Source organism: Triturus cristatus, chromosome 5_1 (assembly GCF_964204655.1).
Source record: "Triturus cristatus chromosome 5_1, aTriCri1.1, whole genome shotgun sequence".
Classification (NCBI taxonomy): Eukaryota; Metazoa; Chordata; class Amphibia; order Caudata; family Salamandridae; genus Triturus; species Triturus cristatus.
This window is the reverse complement of record NC_140587.1, coordinates 70,968,475-70,981,483: the sequence shown is the minus strand read 5'-3', so window position 1 is coordinate 70,981,483 and position 13,009 is coordinate 70,968,475. Positions and strand designations below refer to the sequence as shown.

Here is a 13,009-nt window from a genome sequence, read left to right as displayed (position 1 = left end):
TAATATCCTCATCACCAGAAATGGTATGGGGGTATTATTCCAAAGTGTTAGACACCTTACACAACATGTTTTGATAAAGCCAAACCATAGTTACCATAACCGTTTAAGATTAATAAGGTACTTTAAGAGTATATGGTAGGCTATATCATAGAACAGCTATAAGGACATGGTTCCGAAAGCTGAAGACAGGCTCAGCTCATGCTAGAGCACCATCTCACATGTTACCAAGCACTCTGCCTCCAGGATTGTTAAGGCCTGCCATAGGAGTGGCTGATAGGTACACATGTGTCTATTTTAAGGGTAGATATAGGTATACTATATCTAAGCAAGGGGTGATTACACGACCTTGCCCCAGCTGAGTGATCAGCCAGTTGTGTCTGATTGGAAGGCCAGGCCAGGGGTGGCATAATACATGCTGTAGCCCCTGGGAGGCCTAAGGTACACCTATGCCCTGGGTACCTAGGGTACACTGTACAGGGTCCAATAAGGTGATCCTTACCAATTGGGTATGTACCTAAGGTACATGGAGTCCATTTTAAAGAGAGAGCAGACAGCCTGAGGCCCTGAATGGCAGGATCTCAGGCCAACTAAGTCAAAAAACCAGCTAGACACTAGGCAAAAAGTTGGGGGTAACCATAGTCAGATATCCACCTTCCTACAATTGGACATTGGCCTTCCTCTACTAGCAGTACTCATGGCTGCTATCAACAAGTCACTACTAAGACAACCAACCAAACAATTACAAAAAAAATGTGGCTGCGCTTGGTCTACACTCACCAGTGGTGTTCACCAGTTATTGTACGTGGATCATAAAGGCAAGTCCTGATCCTCACCGCTGACCGCCAATGTTAGAAATGGGGGTCTCTAGTTGGCCATGGCTGGCGCAAATGTCCAAATAGGGACCCTTCTTCCTAAGTTAGGGCAAGTGGGCTACCCCCTTTGATAACCCTGTGGTAACGTAGCATGAGCAGTTAGGCCTATCTCAGAGGCAGTGTGTGAAGCGTTTATGGCCACGTATAATAAGGCAGTAATGTCACCACAAAAGGACACAACTCAGGTAGATATAGAAAAATTATATCTTTATCTAACTCTCAAAGCGTTTCAACAACTACAATTCACGTCAACCCGTAGGGACTAAAAGAGACAACAAAATATTCACCCAAAACGGGACACGGACTGAGTTCAGGGCCGGGGCCTATGCGGCCCGTTGCGCACCAGGTACCTGTCGTTGGAAGGGACTACAGCACGCAGCTTCTGGAAGAAGCAGATATGGTGACAGGTGGACTCCCAGCTGCCACAGGTCTTGGAGGCTGAGGTCTGCAGCATGCACTCACAGTGATTCTAGCACTCTGGGGCAGGCAGGTGCTCAGTGGCAGCAGCGCACGGCTGCGGCGATCCGGGCTCGTGGTGGCGATGACTCTCGTTGTGCAGCTCCGTGGTGGGCTCACAGCGGCAGCAGCTCTCTCTTAGCTGCGGCAGCCCACAGAACAAATCCCAAGGATGCAAAGTTGTCAATGGTGTGGGCGCTCAGCGGCCACAGCTCTCTCTTAGCTGCGCCGGCCCGCGGGGCAACTTACGAGGATGAAAAATAGCACAAGGGGTGGGCGCTCAGTGTCTACAGCTCTCTCTTGGCTGTGGCGGCCCACTGGACAATTCACGATGATGAACAGCAGCAAAGGGTGTGGGCACTCAGCGGCTACGGCTCTCTCTTGGCTTCGGCGGCCCACGGGACAAATCACGATGGTGCACAGTAGCAAAGGGTGTGGGCACTCAGCGGCAGCAACTCTCTCTTGGCTGCTGTGGCCTACCGGACAAATCATGATTGTGCACAGTAGCAAAGGGTGCGGGCACTCAGCAGCAGCAGCTCTCTCTTGGCTGCGGCGGACCACGGGACGAATCATGATGGTGCACAGTAGCAAAGGGTGCCGGCACTCAGCGGCAGCAGCTCTCTCTTGGCTGCGGCGGCCCACGGGATAAATCACGATGGTGCACAGTAGCAAAGGGTGTGGGCACTCAGTGGCAGCAGCTATCTCTTGGCTGTGGCGGCCTACGGGACAATTTAGGGTCTCGACCAGGCGGGCACCACAGTGGACGCTCAGTGGCCACAGCACTCTCTCGACTGCAGCGGTCCACGCAGATTCAGCGGAAAGTCCGAAGGTGCCGATTCAGGCGAGCTCTCAGCGGCGGCAGCTCTCTCTTAGCTGCAGCCGCCCACACGAATCCAGTGAAAGGTTTGAAGATACAGATTTAGGCAGGCTCTCAGTGGCGGCAGCTCTCTCTTAGCTGCAGCGGCCCACACAGGTTTAGCAAGAAGGTTCAAAGGTCCAGAGTCAGGCGGGCACTCAGCGGCGGCAGCTCTCCCTTAGCTGCAGCGGCCCGCACAGGTTCAGCGACAGTATAGAAAGTCTCAATTCCGATTCAGGTGGGCTCTCAGCAGTGGCAGCTCTCTCTTAGCTGCAGCGGCCCGCACAGGTTTAGCAAAAGTTCAGAAGCGCCCAGTCCGCGGTCCTCACAGTAGAACTAGAGGCTCCGGATTACTCGACGGAGGCCTCACCTGCAATCAGAACTCCTGGCACAGGAATTCCTACGGCGGACGGGGTGAAGTCTGATCTCCCTGAGACTTCTGCAGGAGACGCTCTCGATTTAGGCCCTCAGGTCGTTTCTTCAGCAAGCTTGATGAAAGTTGCAAAGTTCTTTCCTCTGTTCACTCGGACAGAGTTTCGTCTTGACATCCAGAAGGAACACACTTGACCAAAGTTCCAGTGCAGCATTTTATGCCTAAAAAAGTCTTTGTTCTCTAAGGTTGCAAATCACTGACTCCGGTCAGAACCAGTTCGGTGGGGTCGGGGAGCACTTGGTTTCCGAGGCGACATCCTGCCCTTTCAGAATGAGGGGGTCTGCTATCAGACACCCAGTGGGATGTGGAGCCATCATTCACCTTGCCAGGCACGGCCCTGCTCGGATCAAAGAGTCAACCCTCCCCATGCTCTGAATACCGATCTCTCTCTCCAGCCAGGTCTGACCCAGCTGGCCCTGCTGCTCCAAAACCAGATGGCCAATACACATACGTGCAACAGCCTACAGTAAAGCTTAGGCAAGAAACTACCACGTTTTCAGAAAAGCTATTTCAACACTTGCAATATAGAAACGGTCCTTACTAAAAGGTGCCCCTTAATGTCCTGAGCAAATACATATCAAACTCAAGGGTCCTATCAGGTTCCTAGGCCCTGATAGGACGATAGAAAGCAATCTTTAACTGGCCCATCCTGGCCTATGAGAATGGATCGTTTCGCAGGAGCGACAGTGAAATGGAAGGTAACTCCCTATTCAAACAGGCTACACCGATGTAGGTATTATAGTTATCCTTATTCATACAGTCATTTATATACAGGGAGCATTTGCGCTGTGGCACTGAGTAGCAGTGGCACGGCGCCCAGAACATCTAAATCTAGCCAATATAAAAGATAGGGAGAGTATAGAGGAAGGGAGACCCACGCCAATGATGCCAGGTCTAACAACGGACAATCACAGCTACGTGCTATAATGCTTCACAGCTGGACGCTTCAATCATTGCGTTCTGGCTACGTTCCATGGCGATATATTACAGACACAAATCTGTTCTCAGTTTACAACCTGACAAATAGACAACTGACCATGGAACTCAGAGATGCGAAGTACACCATGCTACTCTTTGAAAAATTGGAGAAATTACCTTTTACAGTAGCAGAGTCACCATCAACAGAATGATTAAGCCTTTGGTCCATTTTCTAACCCACCATGCCACTGAGAACCCAGGATGGGGATACTACACCAGCAGGTCCTTACCAGACTGGTTGAAAAAGCTCTGGATGGGTCCCTTCTCTGGCCTGCCTGTGTGTTCCACGTGCCCTGGGTAAAAAGGTATGTCAAAGCTTCGGTCAGGGCTCCATGAGGCCCTCCACAGCCCTGTGTCTGAGGCCCACCTCGGTCTCTGAGATCCTATCCCGGCGAGCCTCTCGAAGAGAAAACAGAATCTGATTCATATGATATGATGCGACCAGATGGCTGTCCATCAAGCCAGGCCACCTTGTCACTTTTATCTCAAACATACATGATATGCCCGGATTGCCAGACTGTATGAAAGTTACAATGAGGACTTATTTGAGGTTGGATACTTTTGCTTGAATCTCCCTCTCTGTCGCTTTGTGTGCAAGGATTACAAGAAAGGCAGGTGGTCTTGCTCCGTATTTGTAGGGATAAGGCCCTAGGGGCCTGATTGCCATCCGGTTTTACACCCAGGAGCTGTGAGGGCCTAAGCCGGTCTGCCCTAGGGCCCCAGTGGTCTAGATCCCTGGCTGCCTTTCAGCACCTTTCAGGTGGAATGGGCCTTTTCCCTGAGCCTTCCTGTAGAGCAGGCAGAGATGTAAAGCTGAAGCAACTACATAGAAAGGACTGGGGGTCTACAAAGAAACACAGTAAGTGATATATATGCTGATGGAAGGTCTTCTTTTACCCCTGGCAATCCGAGCTGAGCATGATTGCCATCAAATTATATCATGTGATAGAGCTAAATTTTCAAGCCCTGTAAGTCATTATTATCACGTGGTAATCTGCCACATCCATGAGGGTGACCTTTAGATCATCAAGGTCCCTTCCGTGGCGAGCTCATATGCTCTTCGTGGATGCCATTCCCCACCGAGGCAAACAATTAATGCCACAATGTGTGCAAAAAAACATAGAAAAAACTATGAAAAAAACTATGTAATGCAGTGCAGTGAAATATAAAAAGGTTATGTGAAAAGATGTTTTGGCAATATCTCTTTCCTCACACCTAGTAAAACCAAAAGGAGTTAACTCAAGCCCCCGCTATTGATTCATAGTAGAGTACTATAACTCCATATATATGGTTATAGTACTCATAGTTTTTTCTATGTTTTTTTGCACACATTGTGGCATTAATTGTTTGCCTCGGTGGGGAATGGCATCCACGAAGAGCATATGAGCTCGCCACGGAAGGGACCTTGATGATCTAAAGGTCACCCTCATGGATGTGGCAGATTACCACGTGATAATAATGACTTACAGGGCTTGAAAATTTAGCTCTATCACATGATATAATTTGATGGCAATCATGCTCAGCTCGGATTGCCAGGGGTAAAAGAAGACCTTCCATCAGCATATATATCACTTACTGTGTTTCTTTGTAGACCCCCAGTCCTTTCTATGTAGTTGCTTCAGTTTGGAATAGGGGATTTGGACTTGGGTAGGTCTTTAAATTATTTTTCCCTTAGACCCTCCTCTCACTTGTTGTATTGAGAGATGTAAAGCTGACATCCCTTTGAAGGGCAGCCTGCTGGTTAAGGTCTAGTCAGCACTGTTGTTACAAAAATCATGATAGACATCCATTTTATTTACCCTATTTTTGCATTATGTCTTGTCTTCAGTCGGTTATGGAATATAATTAATGATGGCTGCTCACGTGCTAAGCTGACAGGTTTGGTCACTTTCATGATTAACAATGTGACAGGGACCTAACTTAAAGTTAAACATGTGGATCGATCTTACGTACTTCGGCATGTCAATTTAGTTTGATAAGGGATACATGGCATTTCCAGGATCTACTGTCATGGTGGTTCCTGCCAATGTATTAAACTTCGTTCGACAGAGCTGCGTCAACAGGATGCAGCCCTGTAGCACAGATTATTTCTCTTTTCTTTGCAGAAGGAACATACAGAAACAGGAAATTTTTTTGTAAAGAAAAAAAAATGCTACTTCCATTGCGGGGATTGACATTATACGGATTTTACTGTGCCTCGGGATTTGCCTGGGGGTTACAAAACTGTAATTTATAGCTTAATATCCACCCATCTAAATTTGTCGGGAGTGTATGTAGCTGTTTCTTCAACAGCCCTTACACCCCAAGCTGTAGTAAAACTTTGCCCGTGGTGGAGATGGAGTAGTGTTCATTGTGGCCAAACTAATGGTCCGCCTGAAATTACATTTAGCGGGTGGTCCATTATGTTGGCAGGGCGGGTACTCCTTTGCCGCTGCAATGGAGCACCCTTCTCTCCAACATATAAATTGGGACCTAATTCCTTGCATTGGGGCTTTGGAAATTGACCTCTGCGGCTCTGGGAACCAACCGCAGAATTCATATGCCTGTACTCTGATCAATTGGGTACACTCGGTCCATTTATGGATAGACTTCTTGGCTAGCCTCACCTGTTGTTTTAAGCAAGAGCTTCCTCCTCGCCTGAACTGTCTGACTCATAGGCTCGCCTTTTGTGGAAGTCATCCAGCAGAGAGAATGTCAAACAGCATGGGAGCTTGAGCTCCACGGCTGTTGGGTCTGACCAGAGTGGATGAGGTCATGGTATTAACCCTGGATACTGCCTGATCTGGATCCCACATACCATTCAGTTGCCGTTCTCCAATAAGCACATTTCTGGAGTAGCTGGTAATGACCATTCAGGCCGGCACCCCTGCATGTTGCTCAGGCTGCACCTTGGTCCGCCTCTCCCTCTCATAGCAGCGGAGAAGGCTGGGCCCACTGGTGCCCATATAAAATCCCTGTCAACCCAGGCTCTGAAAAGTATGAAGGTCCCTGCAGGCATGACAGGCAAATGGCTCCTACTCCTTTCCAACAGGTGCAGCTAACTAGTTGATCCTGACAGTAGCATATGCTTGTCCCAAAGATTACAACATGCAGGTGTAAGTACACATGGCTCGAACAGCGAATCTGAAATTGGTTCATTAAACACTTTATGGCTCTTTAATTGCTCCTTCTCTTAATTGGATAAATGTGGCAACTATAGAGAAAATATATGCTGAAGAGGCCTGACGTCCTGGAATGGGTGCATTTATCAGCCCAATCCTGGCTTGCCTGGCTGCTTTGGTGACTCTAGATAACCTCTGGCTGAGTGCAAATCCCAGTGACAGCGACAATACATTTAGATATCTGTCCTGTTCACATTCATTGGTACTTTCTCTGGCTATCAAGGTGACTACGGGTAAGAGGGAATTAGGGTTCAATTCCAGACAGGGAGCCTGGGAAATGGAAGCAGCAAGGATTGAAAAATTGATAGCTTTTTGTCGACTCTGGGTGGTGGTGCACGGTCATTCTTAGTTGGTAGTTACACAACGCCCAGAAGTTGGATTAAACTTCTAGGTGGAAACAACAGGTATTCAGCCACACAAGTTAGAGCTATAACGTGTCTATGACACCCTTAGATGCCCAGGGCTGCACATGTGTTGCCTTGAACAGATCAGTGTTTATCTCCCCATCACCGATGAGTGCAGGTAACCTGCTGAAGCATGTTCATGACAGGGATTGGGGATAGAAATGATTTCCTATGAACAAGGAATTCCCAGTAAGTGAAGGTCAAAAGCTTGCATTGAATAAGTCCCTGGCGTTTGTGCCCCCCCCAAAGCTACTACTCGTTAGATGGTTTAATGATGTCCTTACAGCGGCCATGCTGGGATCAGTAATAGTCTTCACAGAGTGTCAAGAAAATGATCAGACTTGATCCTCTAAAGGAAGTAAAAGTAGTAATAAGGTCTCTTTAGGTAAAACTGTGGAAATATCATTAATAGCGTAGCTGCCTGAGCGACTGATGGTGACAACCTAAACTCTCAGCAGCCTCCCAGATGGATCTGAGGCACAGTGCCTGACCCGCTCCTTGCATGCTGGCTGGTGGAGTGGTCGTTGACTGCCAGGCGCTGGACTTAGTGCGTTGTGGGCTACTCTTCTCTGCCGGACCCGACCAACAGATGGAGGCCTGGTGGTGACCCCGGGACCTGTGGGTGGACAACAATGCAACAAAATCCCTCCAGAGATGGAAACCATGCTCACTCAGTACAACCCCAGGAAAATTAATTGCAATGCCCCCCTGGGCTAGAAACACCTAAAGGCCCTGTCACTAGGGCCCTCCTATCCCTGATCTTGGCCTGAACGGGTTCTGATTGGCCCATCTCAGGTGACAGGGCAGCCTAGATGACAAAGAGTTGGAACCATGAGGGAACCCCGGCTCCTCTCGGTGGAGATTCGGAGCACCTTGAACTGCTTCAAGTGGTGAGAGGGGACACTGCGACCAGCAGCTCGGGGTTCCATGTGTGAACTCTAAGCAGGCAGTGCATGAGCTGCTTTGACTGTGTGGCTTGAGACATGCTTCATCTCCCCTCGGTTTCTCCCACCGGGAAAGGGGGGGGTCCCAGGCTGCCAGCATTCTTTGGGCTTGCCGTCTAAGCCAGGGTCTCAGAACATGCCGGGATGGACTCCTGGCTCCCTCTGGACTGATGACAGACAGCCGATGTGAAGGTGGGATGTCCTTACCTCATTGCCAGGTTTATGGTTGCTCAGTCCTGTGTGACTGGGCTGGAGTTTGAAGACTCGTGTGGTTCCACTAGGAGTCTGGGAGGGCCACCAGTGGAGTTGACTGCCTCCACCAGCATGGCAGCTCCTCACTTGCAAGCCCACTTTGGTGGCAGGCTGGGTCTCCTGATCCTAGCATCTGGAAACTAACTTCCTTTAAATCACAAAGGCTGACTTTCAGACAGGAAGCCTGATGAGATGTAAGAGTATTTTGCTTTGTGGGTGGTGGACGGGAAGCACTGCCGTTCTCCTGCCTCTCCTGCAACCGCAGCTGAGTGATGATTGCAAAAGTTGCCAGTGACTCTTTGCAGTGGATCACTTGACTCCCATGTTGATAAAGAATACAACTCGTTGTAAGAATTAGTGCAAATAGCAGTACACATTGATCATCAATACTTTCTTTGAACGCACCTTATGGCCCTGAGTTACAGTCGATGCTTTGCCTGTCTGAGGGTTGCCTAAACATCAATTGGTCTGGGGCTCTCCCAGGGTGTAGCTGGGGCTGTTGTACAGGACTCAACTTCCTTCATCCTCCAATGGTCAGTCCCCAATCGCCTGTTGCAGGATCCCGCAGTCCTAGCCTTTCTCAATCAGTGGGCTGAGCAGGCGCCCAACTCTGCTGTGGATGGGAAAAACCCATGAGACCTCATTATCTGTTGTGTCCCATGAATGTCTTGTGTGCACTGTCTTGGACACCCACTTCCATTAACAGGAAAGGAAGGCACCTTGCTTGCCCGTTAGTGGTGATTTTGATCCCGGCCCTATGAGCCTCATTCTCTGATCTGCGAAAGGATGTGCTGCTACAACCCCCCTTTGTAAAAGAGGGGACCCCTCCTTCTGCAGCCCAGGGCAGGGTCTGGCTTCCCCACACTTCTGCATCAGACTACGATCACAGAGGTACCAAGTCCTTCTGATCGAGGCTCACAGCAGAAATGGAGTTAGACCAGTAGCAACCCCTGACGCACCAGGATCGTGTCTTCTTGGAGTCATGCAGACCAAAGTGAGTGGTAAATATGAATGCAAGACCAATAGCCAACTTATACTATACAGGAAAGTTGTTCTTCATAATACACTTCCTCCATGTTTAAGCACAATAAATAACACAGCAACCATGTTTATTGACTTCAGAATGCTGATTCTGTGTTTCAGGGATTCAAATTTGAGACATTCAAACTATCTCATTTGTCATCGGCGAACTGAGCCTTCCTGATAGCTAAATTGTGTGGCATGATGGCGGTCCAAGTGGTCATCACATGTCAGCTATCCACTGTTTAGCTAACAAGCTATATTACATCATAATCAAGTGCAGATTGGGCCCATCCTAGGAAATTGTCCTTGGTCCTCCTTTTCTCAACTGAACCTGTTGGAAGTTCTGACCTAATGCAGATAAGAGACTGCAGACCTCAGGAGTATTTGATTTGCAAAGATCAAACATTTTGGTCAAGTAGGAGAACCATGTGATGCAGAACCGCTTTATTCAAGGTTTGTAACTTTCTCACTATGCCATATTTTAGAGAGGCAGCTATCTTACAAAGGCTGTAATATCCAATTTGTGATGGTTCCAGTCCCGTTTCTTATCAAACGCTTATTATCAGCTTGAAGTGCTTCTAATCTTTGAAAACCCAGAAGCAGAGCAATATGCTCAACATATGATTGCCAAAGATCACACAATTCCGTCACAATGGGAGATGGGGTTTAAAACCATGTATTCTGGTTCCAAAGTCAAGGCCACCTTCAGAATGTGGTCAAAGGATTGAAACTAGAACCCAGTAATGACACGCAAAACGCAATGTCTGGTCAAGTCTGTATCTTGTATCGGGATTAGCCTCCTAAATTAGAGGAAAATGACATGGAATAAACCCCAAATATCCAATCTGTGACTCCAAGTTTTATTTTGTGACCCCTCAATACAACACTACCTGCGAACCCTCCAACAGCCTACATCCCCCCATCAAAGATATAAGAAGATGCTCATGAGTAATGTTAGAAATTGGGTCTCTAGTTGGCAGAGGTTTGCACCCTTCCACCTAGGGACCGCAGTCCTAGTCAGGGTAAATCAGATACACAACTAAACTAACCTGTGCTTGCCCTCTAGTTGCTTTTCACAGGGGAGACAGGCTTAACTCAAAAGGATTTGTGCAAGACTGAAATTACAGTAATCAAGCAATCAATTAATCCATATTTGTAGCGAGTAAATCACCCCGAGGGGTATCCAGGCGCTGACACACTAACACAGTGAAAACTCCACACAAAAAGACTCCACAACAATTTAGTAAAATAGAGGATATTTATTGGAGTAAAACAAGAACAGAATGCCAAAATCCAATAAGTCGGGATATGAATTTTTGGGAGATAAAATACAAAAACAGTGCTTAGAAGTCACTTGTGGTCATAAGGTTACTTGAGGTCGCAAGAGAGCGGTGCAAATGTAAAAGTTCGAGCTGACCGCGATGAATGGCTGGCAGGCTACAGAACACATGCTGCGAAAGTAACTTGTATGGAGCAAAGCACTGACGTTGAGAGCACAATGTGTCGATCTTCTCTCTGCAGTCGGGTCAATGCATCACTGTTAAACTCCGTAGAGATAATGGCAATGCATTGTCATCGAGCCACGTAGAGCGTCATCATTGGGCCGGGCAGACCATGTCGAAGGATCGACACTGTGTCATTTTTAAAGCTGTGCGAGACGCACATCGTCGTCGAATTGGCACTGCATCGGTGTCAGACAGCGATGCATCAATTTTTTTCCTGCAACTGGGTCGATGCGCCGGGCTTGGAGTAAAACAGCTGCAGAACTCACTTCTGAGGCCCAGCACTGGAGGGGGGCACCTCTGGCAAGGGTAAGTCTCCCAGATGGCAGAGTCCAGCAAAACGAGCAGAGTTGCAAAAAGTATTTTGCGTCCCTGAGACTTCTTAAAACTGGAGGCAAGCCAGCAAGCCAATGGAGAATCTTGGGTTCAAGGATGTAGAGAGCTGGTCCAGTCCCTCTCACTGCCAGGCAAGCAGCAGCAGGCAACAGGCCAACACAGCAGTGCAAGTGGCAAAGTGGCAGTTTCTCCTACAGCATAGCATCTCTTCTTCCAGGCAGAATGTTCTTGGTTCGAGTAGAGTTCTGATCTTGTGGTGTCAGGGGTCCAGTACTCATACCCAAATGTGCCTTTGAAGTGAGGGAGACATCAAGGAGGCCTTTGAAGATCACAAGGCCCCTGCCTTTTAAAGCCCTGACTCCAGGCACACCACAGGGGGGGTATGCAGCTCGTTGTGTGGGAACTGACACAGCCCTTTCCAGGTGCAAGTGTCAGATACTCCCTCCCAATATACCTCAGGAAGGCCCATAAGCCTGGTGATGAGCCATCAGCTGTGCAAATGTCACACCCCAGCTCCCTTTGTGTGACTGTCCAGAGGGAATGCAGAACACCCAGCTATCACCCAACCCAGACATGTATTCAGAGACAGGCAGAGGCACAGAATGCTTAAAGTAAGAAAATACGACCTTTTTTAAAGTGGCATTTTCATATTTACAATTTAAAATCCGACTTCACCATAAGTTGTGATTATAAATTGGGAGTCCAGAGACAGCAAACTCTAAAGCTTTATCTTTTCCCAATTAGAAAGTGCACTAAAAATATGTTTTAAGGCGATCCCAATGTTATGCTATGGGAGAAATAGGCCTTGCCGTAGTGTTAAATGAATTTAGCAGTTTTCCACTACCATTACATATCTTTTAAATACACTACAACATGGCCATAGGGCTGCCTAGGGCCTATGTTAGTGGTGACTTATATGTAATAAAAGGGAATGTTTGGACCTGACAAGTAGTTTAACTTTTGAGTTGACACGTGGTGGGTGATGAAAGCCTGAGGGGATATGGCGCACACTCTTTACGGGTATGTCTATGCTCAGTTTCTAGAGATGTGGTGCTCTGAGGGAGGGAAACCACCCCAACCCCTAATGTGACCCAAAAGGATCTGTTTCAATAACTACTCGCTGCCAGAGAACACACTAGTGAGATTGAACATTCATTACGAATGATATCACAACACAATTCCAGAATAGTAGATCCTGATCTTTTGTTATCTTCTGTTGGGTGTCCAGCCAACACGTGTTTCGTGGCCCAGGGCAATAACCCACGACTTCCTCAGGCCTGGAAAATAATTACAAAGACCCAGTTGTAGTGTGTGGGAAACAATAAACACTGTACATGCTCAGTGTAGTGGAAGCTCAAACCACACTCCCAATCTATCGCACCAGAATTATGTTCAACAAATAATTGTGCCTATTTACACGCAAATTGGTGATGCTTTGTGCATGTATGTCTTACAAATTCATTATAGTGCCTTGGGACGCGGTGCACTTGACCATATCTCTCAATCTGTAAGTTTGTGCGTAAGACTCGCAGACTCGCAGTAGAAGGTGGTGGGGAATAAGTGCACTTAACCTTAACTCTCACTGTCTGGGTGAATGACCAAATAAAGTCTGATCCTTGGCCAACAAAGAAATTGTCATACCTGTCTAAGTGTTAGAGACCACTTTGAACCTGAAAAATTAGTAAGGCAAAACAACATATGAGTGAGGCATCCACCTGGGAAATTGAAACATTTCCATTCTATGAGAATACCAATGAGAAATATCCTACCTCTAAACCAGTTGTAATTCCAT

The 13,009-nt window shown here is 47.7% G+C and overlaps 1 protein-coding gene, 1 long non-coding RNA gene and 1 pseudogene across 2 annotated transcripts in view; 2 read left to right on the top strand and 1 right to left on the bottom strand.

The window, feature by feature from the left end:
* Positions 1–13,009, bottom strand: part of LOC146830206 (uncharacterized) — a 219,114-nt gene that overhangs the window by 124,043 nt on the left and 82,062 nt on the right. The gene's annotated exons all lie outside the window — the stretch shown is intronic.
* LOC146830207 (uncharacterized) overlaps positions 1–13,009 on the top strand; it is a 195,064-nt gene that overhangs the window by 168,494 nt on the left and 13,561 nt on the right. The gene's annotated exons all lie outside the window — the stretch shown is intronic.
* Positions 8,650–8,807, top strand: LOC146830208 (5.8S ribosomal RNA; annotated as a pseudogene).